Genomic DNA, 10,301 nt, shown 5'->3' on the forward strand with positions numbered 1-10,301 from the left:
ATAATAAAACATATGATTTAAGTATCAAAATAATACTTAAAAATGAAATTTCTATTAGGTGTACAAATATAATTGATTTTTCAATCTTAAGTTTGGAATTAATTATTTTAGGATAACCATATTTATGCAAGTATTATAAAAGAGTTAACTGCTTGAGTTCAAACCACCATCTTCATTAATAAATAAGGAATTATAAAAAAAATAATTAGAAAATTTTTTATTGATATTTTTAATTAGAGATATTATATATAACACTACAAAACAAGAAAAAAAAAAAGTTCTATAGCCATGTTTTAAAAACGTGGCAATAGGTCAGAAAAACGTGGCTATAGGACGATTTGGCTTATAGCCGCGTTTTTTTAGGCCGCATTTTTAAACATGGTCTAAACCCCATGACTATAGGCCTATGGGGTCTATGGCTGCACTTTTTCAGACGCGGCTATAGGTAGGACCAATGGCCGCATTTAAAATGTGGCTATAGGCAATAGCTATAGCCGCAGTTAAAACGTGGCTATAGGATCGGACCAATGGCCGCATTTAAAACGTGGCTATAGGATCGGACCAATGGCCACGTTTCTATAAATGTGGCTATAGGACATTCTTTGGCCGTGTTTTCTAAATGTGGCTATAGGGGCCATCTATAGCTGTGTTTAAAAATGTGGCTATAGGTCACTTGTTGACAGCTTCGAAGACATAAGCTATAGCTGCATTTTTTTAAATGTGGCTATATCTGTCACCTATAGCCGCATTTCAAATGCAACTATAACCCCTTGAATATTTTTGAATTTGTCTATAGCCACATTTTAAAAACGCGGCTATACTTTTTTTTTCTTTCTATGCCAGATGGCAAATGCATTTACAAACGCTGCTATAAATTTTACAAACGCCACTATAAAAAACCTGTCACCCACACAATTCCAACTTGTTATTCTTGCAAAATTTCGGCTTGTTGCATGCAACAAAATATCAAGCCAGAATTTCAAAGGAATATCAAGCTGGAATTTCCTTAAACCTATCACAATTTCAATCAATCTTTAAGGAATACGGGAAAATTATCAATCTTTAAGGAATATGTAGTTCAATACATAAACAAAATAGAGGAAAGTTTAGGGTCCATTTGACACAAAAAAGATGCAGCAAGCATCAACACATGATTATGGTTATACCTCCACTGCAAACGTTACGCACATAACTGTCTCTAACTTCCTATGGCTATCCCGGATGCTTCTAGGGGTGCCTTCCCATCTCCAAGCTCTTGTCTACAAGTGGGGCATCGGTCTTGTACCCTTGTTTTACAAGTAGAACACAATTTATGTCCATAATGACGCTGCAAAAATATAAAGGCAGCAGTCAGCTATTTCAAACCAAGTAGAGAACTAAGAAGAACATAAGTTACTTCATATAAAGAAAACCTTGACTTTTCCAAAATTGAATGCTACGATAAAAATATACAGCAACTAGAGACGCTCTTAAAAACAAGATTAGTGAAGTTAGACAACTTTTCAGCACTACCAAATCCGATCTTAAGAACACTAGGAAACAAACTCATCAAAGGCACTACAAACTCAAAAGCAATGCAAATTCCATAGAATACCCAATTCATGTTTCTTCCAAAACAACTAAGCATACTCATCTTTTCTTTTTTAATAATTCTAACCAACTAGGAAGAGTCTATAACTTCACTTGGAAACAAACTCATCAAAAGCAATACAAACTCCATATATATATATATATATATATCACATGAACAATTACGGCTTGCCCAGACTAAATAACCAAAACAGCATTAATGGAGGTAGTGTATCCTTCGTTCTTAGTTTGTTTTAGATTATCAACAAGTTTGCCAAAGAAAGTTTGAATCGCAGCTAGTGATAGACCAGTTTGTCAAAGAAATTTGGCTTTGCATGGTGACTAAAGCTAGTCAAATCTTGCAGGCTTCCTTCCAAACCCATGTTTTGTTTATCAATATAGAATTCACCTTGGCCTTAGATCAAGTTGCTTGTGGTACTTGTATCATATATCACCTTAAAGCCATATTTCATTAACAGCAAACTATGGGGTTGTACTTGTATCATGTCCTTCACCAACTTAGCAAACTATTTTCTTTTCTCTTTTATCATTCTAATCACCTAAGAACACTCAAACTTCACTAGGAAACAAACTCATTAAAAGCACCACAAGACTCAAAAGCAATGCAAATTCCATAGAAACTCAAAAGCACCACAGACTCATCTTTTCTTTTGTTATAATTCTAACCAAGTAGGAAGAGTCTATAACTTCACTCAGAAACAAACTCATCAAAAGCAATAGAAATTCCATAGAATACCTAATTCATGTATCTCCCTAAACAATTTAGCAAACATATACTTCACTCTTCACTCAAAAACAAACCCATGAAAAACATCATACACTCAAAAGCAAAATAAATTTCATATCATTCCCAATGCATGTCTCTTCCTAGACAACTCAGCAAGTATAAACTTCACTCATCACTCTTAAACAAGCCCACTCAAAAGCAATACAAATTCCATTGAATACCCAATTCATGTTTTTCCTAAACAACAACAAAAACAAATCTTTTAAAAGTGCTGATATACCTGCACTTAACCATCAAAGACTTTACTAATTGAGTTAACTAGAACTTACTTAACAATAAGAATATAGTTTAGTCATGACCATTACATTCAAAAAAAAAAAAAAAAAAAAAAATTTTTTTTTTACAAAATGGGATATTAATATTGGCCACAGCTGGTTTGGAGTGGCCGAGGCCCTATAGGCCCCATACATATATAGCCTAAGTCCATAGAGTGGCTGCACCTATTATGCTCTCTTGTCCATTATAATCGTAACAACTTTAACCGCCATTTCCTATCATTGTCATGTAAAGGATTTTGACAAAAAATTTCTAGATTGGAGTACTATATATGTCTGAAAATTGGATAAGAATTAAATTAATTACTTAATTAAATAATAACTCCCTTTTTTGATGATTTCTTGGGCTTTTTTGTTTTATAAAAAAAACTTTAGGAAATGGTTATCATTTGGTCTCAATTTTAAGAAATGGCATAACAAAGATGCTCATTGCTCACCAACATCACACACAATTCATATTTGGCCTCATCTTATTATGTGAGGCAAATTCATGAAAAACCACGGACTGAGGTCTTTTAGATAAGCTAAAGTAATCAATGTGTCTATCATCTAGCTAGCCTCTAAAGGGTATGGATTTTCACATGCTCCAATCAAGTTATATTGAGTGTCTTTATCTTATATATATATATATATATATGTGATCATAAATTTTTGTGGGGCACCACAGCATCAAGGAAGACTTATATATAGTGCACTGACTCTAAGTGGTAGCTAAACAACTATTTAGCTTAGAGATGCAAACCATGAAGAATTCCCAACCTTGAATTAGTACCCATCTGAGAAAACCTCTTAATGAGTCGGATCCTAGTCGTTCAACATAAAGCAATGGCATTAAACCAAATTCCAAGCATTGGAAATTTTCTACACGCAAGGCCAAGTCCAAAACCAATTAAATTTTATTTTGAATAAAAACATCAAGGACCTTAGATATACCAACAAGTGTGGACCTTTTGGTTTAAACATAGGCAGATACCAGACATTATATAGCAAAATGCAACGCTAGGAAAAGAAATCATAATAACTTCAGTTATAGATTAATTCACAACTAAAATTAGTGCCCAACAAAAAAAAAAAAAAAAATGCAAAACTAAATATGTCAGCAAGCAAACTTTCAATTGCCTCTCTGGGTGTCTTGAAATTCAACCCAATGTTCTTCCAATAGTGACTGCCACCCTTTCCAGGCCTCTTCGCCTTCCCAGATTTCTTTGAGCTAAAAAAAGAACAAACACATCCCTAACATAATCAAAAATTAGATCAAATAAACAAATAACTGCAACAAAAGAAAACCCACTTAACAGTACCTTAGAAACACCTTAGGCTGCTTCAAAAAAGCCTTCTCAGCCTGAAAAACCAGAGCAAAAAACCAAAACCCATTAATAAAAATCCAATCTTGAAGTCTGTAAAGAGCTCAAAATACAAACTTTGTACCAGTGTCTCATACGACCCCTCATTATAGTACAATATTTAACTATATATTATTTTGAATAAATAGTCCTTCTATATAATTAAAAATATATAAAGACAGAGAGAGAAGAATAGGGTCATGATTCATGAATAAATGACAAGAACATTTTCTCAGTAACAAAACAAAAGGGTTGCATGACCCCAACACAAATCACCAAGCTTTTTCCTCAACCCAGACCATCAAAAATCACCAATCACAAACGAAACTTCAAAAAATTTAGGATCTTTTCAATAATCCCAAAGTAGAATCAACAACAACATAAACAAACACACACAAAGACCCAAATGCAAATTGAGAAAAAGGAAAAAGCTGAGAGAAAGTACCCGCAGAGGAGTGGAGAAAGATCGGCGATGGGGCATGGCCTGCGTGGGTCGGCGATGGCTGATTGAACAGAGAGCTTCGGTGAGGATGATGGATGAACGGAGCTAGGCTTTGAAGATGGGTGAGGAGGATGATGGATTGGGTCGACAATGGTGCGTGAGCTTTGGTGCGATGGAGCGTGAGCTTCTAAGTAGAATCAACAACAACATAAACAAACACACACAAAGACCCAAATGCAAATTGAGAAAAAGGAAAAAGCTGAGAGAAAGTACCCGCAGAGGAGTGGAGAAAGATCGGCGATGGGGCATGGCCTGCGTGGGTCGGCGATGGCTGATTGAACAGAGAGCTTCGGTGAGGATGATGGATGAACGGAGCTAGGCTTTGAAGATGGGTGAGGAGGATGATGGATTGGGTCGACAATGGTGCGTGAGCTTTGGTGCGATGGAGCGTGAGCTTCGGTGCGATAGAGCGTGACCTTCGGTGGTAGAGGTGAGGACGATGATGAATTGGTGAGGATGATGGATGAATCGGAGGTGAGAGCTTGATTAGAAGGATGAGAGCTTGATGAGAAGGGTGAAGGTTGAGATCGGATATGGAGGTTGAGGGCTTGAGAGATGGAGGCTATGCTATTGGAGAGGCTAGGGTTGAAAATTTTTAGTTTAGTATTTATACAAAGCCTAAAGTCGTGTTTTTAACCTACGGCTATAGGCAAAATCTGAAGCCACGTTTAAAAAATGCAGCCCAATCCCAAACTAAAGCCACGTTTTAAACACGCGGCTTCAAACTAAATTTAAAGCCACGTCTAAAAAACGTGGCTTTAGGCAAGCTAGAGCCACGTTTTTTACAAGCGGCCATAGTTAAGATTAAAAAAATAATAAAAATGAAATACTCAAGTCCTATAGCCGCGTGTTTTAAATGCAGCCATAGCTCCATCCTCAAAAATGCGGCTATAGCTAAAAGAAAAAGCAATTTTAGACACGTTATATGGCCACATGTTTAAAACACGGCTTTTGTTGTTTCTTTAAGCCGCGTTTTTTAAAAACGGGACTTTAGCCCGTTTGTAGCTGCGTTTTTGCAAATGCGGCCTAAGACCCATGTGTTTTGTAGTGTAAGGACAAATATACAAAATTATGCATTTTATATAATAATAATAATCATTCATTTAGTTAGAAACAAGTTCTAAAATATTGTAATAATAACTCATTTATTTTTTATTTTAATTTTTTAAACGGCAGCATAGTGTCACTCAGTTTGTAAGAACATATTGGATGAACAAACATTTGTTTGGAAAATCGTTCATTAACTTGGTTTTATTGGATCCTTTGGATTCACCACAAAGACACTGATGAATAAGAAACAGGATTGGGCCATCCAACAATTTACCATGCTCAATGCCACTCGAAAATTTATAATAATAATAATAATAATAATAATAATAATAATGACTAATGAGCACGTACACCTATAAATTTGGTCTTAATTGGTTCAGGTTAAAACCCTTTTTTTTTACCTATTACAATGGGAATGACTTTCAGCTAAGAGCTGGCAACGTGTTTATTTTATATAACCCGATTGGATGAGTTGGGCTCAAACAAGATAGGAGATAGTAATATATAATAGTTGAATTTTTATTATGGAAAATGCTAACGAATGTCCTTAGGGCACTGGTTAATAATCTATTTTTAAAAAAAATTTATGAGAAATGAAAAAAAAGTAATTAATATTTTGACAACTTTTTTTATTTTCCATAAAAATAGTATCAAAACTTTCTTAAAATGAATTATTAAGGGCACTCGTTAACATGACTCTTTTATTATTATACAAATGACTATCTAATAATAGTTTTCAATATCAACGGAGGATGGTTGACATCCTTCTTGAGATAGGTACTCATTATTATTTTCATAAAAACATATTTAAATTAAAGTAATAATTTAATTTGTTTGTTTGTGTGTGTTTGTTTCTAAAAAAAATAATAATAATAATTTTCACTTTTTTAAATAGCTAGATTATTAGACAAATTTTGCACGTCAGCCAACGATTAATAAAATAAACTGAACAACTGGTTGGCAGTACTATACAAATTACAATACGTTGCTATAACCATTAACCAAGGAGGGTCGCGGTTGCATTATTCTCCGAGACATCATTGATTCATTGTCTGCATGAGTCTTCTCCTTACAAATTTACAATAATATCATCTATATTATACTAGTCTTTGTTTTTATCCATCCCAGAGACTACAATTTGTGGTCAAATCTAAGAACCCAAAATAGAATCACAACGCGTACCTTTCTTTTTCTTTTTTTCCTGAATGAATCACAAAGCGTACTTCAAACCTTAACTGCCTTCCCCCGTGTTTCACTTGCAAATTCCAAATGGCCAGTGCTCTGATAATTTGCTACGTGTCTATAACCTTATACTAACTTCCCTCATGTTCCATTCCAAATTCCAAATTAAAATAGTCAATGAATTTTAGTTAATTTAATTGGTAAAAAAATTTTATCCTCAAATAAAATATTTGAAATTTGACATTACTTATTTCATAAATCGATTAATATATTAGTACGAGTGAATGTCATAAATTAAAATTATATTGTATCTTAAAAATAAATAAATAAAAACTACATTACTTCAAGTCTACAACTAATGTAATCGTGTAAAAGCATTCATTTTTCATTGGTTTCTCTTACAATACTTTCAGCAGGTAATCCAATATAAACAAGCCACGTGATTAATGGTTGGTTGGGTTGGTTGACGACCATTAATTGTTTTGTTGCTTTTGAAATGTTCTAACCTATTTGTGAATTGAAAAAAACATATATATTAAAAAAAAAAGGCTAAAATTTTCGGTTTCACGAGACTGCGTACACATTACACAATGATTTCTTTTTTCTTTTTCTTTTTCTTTTTTTGTACCAAAAATTTGAAAAAAGAAAATAGGACCGTAATAAGTGATTTCAGGCTCAGCCATAAGTTAATTCTAACGATAATTAGAAATACATGAGGTCTGGGTTTGTTTGGGTGTTGACTGACCATTCAGAGTCATGGTTGAGAAACACAAAACTGAAACACCATTAGGTCCATTACACCAACGAATACTTTACGCATGCACGTACGTGTTTATTATTGTTTCTTTATTGTAGTGTATTATACTATTATATGTTTGCGAGTTCCTTTAAGTGCAACATATAGAGTATTAAGTTTCTAATTAAAATCAAATAGATATTTTGTATTGACTTTAAAAGAAACACAATTTGAATATATATAATTGGTTAAATTGAATTTAATTGAATGACTTAAGAGGCGTTTGGTTTACTGCAATGTATTTTTGATGTAATGCATATTACAATAATGTAACATTAAGGTTTTTGGTTTACTTTATTTTTTCTAACATTACCATAATTTAAAATTATAAATTATATCACATCACCTTAATCTCATCATTTTCCTAAATAATGTAATATTGTATTCTTGTATTGAAATTACAATAATATAAAATTACACTAATGTAATATTACGGTGTAATGTAATATTACGGTGAACCAAATGCCCTCTTAATGTATTGCATTAAAGAACCGGACTTAAAGTTTTACCAAATTCTTCTTATTTATTTTAATTTGGTTGGGGTATTTCAGATCCTTTCCCTACTTTCTATTGTTATAATATTATTCGTCTATTGAAAATGTCTTTATATATCTTACATAATGATAAAACTCTGTGGCATAATATATTTTCATTTTATTTTAAAGATAAATACAAATTCATCATTTAAATCAATTGAGGACAAATATTCAAGAACCTACAGCTACAAGTAATAAATATCATGCCTAGTACCAAATCAATTTACTACGACATTTATAACTTGTAGATCGTCTTGTAAATTTATGAAAAATTAAAATTTCTTTCATTCCCACTTGCTACTTTAGAAGAAAAGTCTAAGTTATAAGGGAAATTTTGTGGCTATGAAATGGGTTGAATTTCAACAACTAACAACAACAACAACAAAAAAGAAAATTGAATTTTTGAAACATGGTGTTGTCACAAATATAAATGAGAAGTGCAACTGACGACAAAAGGAAATTGATCTTGGAGACAAATACATGGAAAAAATATAATAGCTTTGTTAGAGATATATATATTAGACATATTAGCCCAATGTAATAGGCCCAAGCCCATTCCTGCTTGTACTAATAGTCTAGGGTTTAGTCGCCTATATATACTCATATTAGGGTTCATTATAACACAGGTTATTGTACTACACTCCTATACAATAAAGATGTAGCCCTTAAGGGATTCCTCCGTGGATGTAGGCCGTCAAGGCTGAACCACGCAACTCTCGTGTTCTCAGTGTTCCAATTCTATACTTTCCTCTTCCGCATCCACTCTAGCATACACAACATGGTATAACGCATCACATTGCGTTTGATAATATTGTCCATTCAACATGGTATCAGAGCCAAACTTCGTTCTTGGCATCAGAGCAAACATCTCTACACAGCAAAGAAGATTCATACATGCATAGCACAGATTCACAATGCCCCCGCTTAGCTTCAAATCCAGACCCCTCGGCATCATGCAGCCGCCATGACTCACTGCTGTGTCTAGATCCTCAAGCCCAAGCAATTTGTGCCTCTCCTTATCAGATCTTTGCAAATCAAGACTTTGCCTGAAGAAATCAACCCCACATACGTGCTCCTCGGCCTCCCGTGAGGAAAATCCAGAACTCCTGTCACCAGAAAACCAGCCACGCGCCACCACGCGCTTCATCTGGCTCCGAAAAATCACCCACGCGCTGCCACAAATCTCGAATCTCGGATAGGATTGAGACCACACGCGCCGGTCTGTCGGACTCGTGGCCTGCCGATTTGCAAAACCCGAGAAGTACGGCCGTTATCTCGGTTACACGCGCCTACACGTGCCGTCATACGTCTGGATCTACGCCACGCGCCGGTGAAATTCGTACGCGCCAGTCATGCGCCGATTACTGTGATGATGTCATCATGACGTCAGCAAATGCCACATCAGCTTGATCCATGTCAGCCCTAACTACGTCATCAGCCACGCAGCTCGCCATGTCAGCAGTGTTGCCTCGTCAGCCCACGTCACCTTGCTGACTGTTGACCCGGACCGACCCGACCCGGACCACCCGGATCTGACCAATGAGCTCTGACCGTTGACTTTGACTTTCTTTGACTTTGACTTTTTGTGTTGACCTTTGACCAAAAGTCAAAATTTCCGAAAAAGCCTATCTTGCTCAGTTTTTCACGTAGATTCCGATTTTGGACTTCGTTTCTTCATTTGAAGCTCCAAAATTGGTCAATTGGCACATTCTTCATTGCGGTTTTTTCAAAGGCATTTTTCAAGGCATCTTCAAGTGATCTTCTCATGCTTATCCAACCTCAAGCCTTCATCAAGCTTTCGCCTTGAGTTTGAGGGAGGGTGTTAGAGATATATATATTAGACATATTAGCCCAATGTAATAGGCCCAAGCCCATTCCTGCTTGTACTAGTAGTCTCGAGTTTAGTCGCCTATATATACTCATGTTAGGGTTCATTGTAACACAGGTTATTGTACTACACTCCTATACAATAAAGATGTAGCCTTTAAGGGATTCCTCCGTGGATGTAGGCCGTCAAGGCTGAACCAACCCTCGTGTTCTCAGTGTTCCTATTCTATACTTTCCTCTTCCGCATACACTCTAGCATACACAACATGGTATAACACATCACATTGCGTTTGATAATATTGTCCATTTAACATGGTATCAAAGCTAATATTCAACAAGCTTAATTTAGTAAGATTCTAGATTTTGACAAATATGTCTCTTACAAAGTCTAAATTATTTTGGGGTGTGAGAAA

The 10,301-nt window shown here is 35.0% G+C and overlaps 1 long non-coding RNA gene across 1 annotated transcript; it reads right to left on the reverse strand.

Moving 5' to 3' along the window:
* Positions 1-1,061: 1,061 nt before the first annotated feature.
* LOC136071465 (uncharacterized) lies at positions 1,062-4,619 on the reverse strand. Its single transcript, XR_010632753.1, has 4 exons — positions 4,441-4,619; positions 3,954-3,994; positions 3,762-3,862; positions 1,062-1,327 (listed from the first exon to the last, which is right to left on the reverse strand). It is a non-coding gene; the product is annotated as an uncharacterized LOC136071465 (long non-coding RNA).
* Positions 4,620-10,301: the final 5,682 nt, after the last annotated feature.

Source organism: Quercus suber, unplaced genomic scaffold (assembly GCF_002906115.3).
Source record: "Quercus suber isolate HL8 unplaced genomic scaffold, Cork oak 2.0 scaffold_315, whole genome shotgun sequence".
In the NCBI taxonomy this organism is placed as follows: domain Eukaryota; kingdom Viridiplantae; phylum Streptophyta; class Magnoliopsida; order Fagales; family Fagaceae; genus Quercus; species Quercus suber.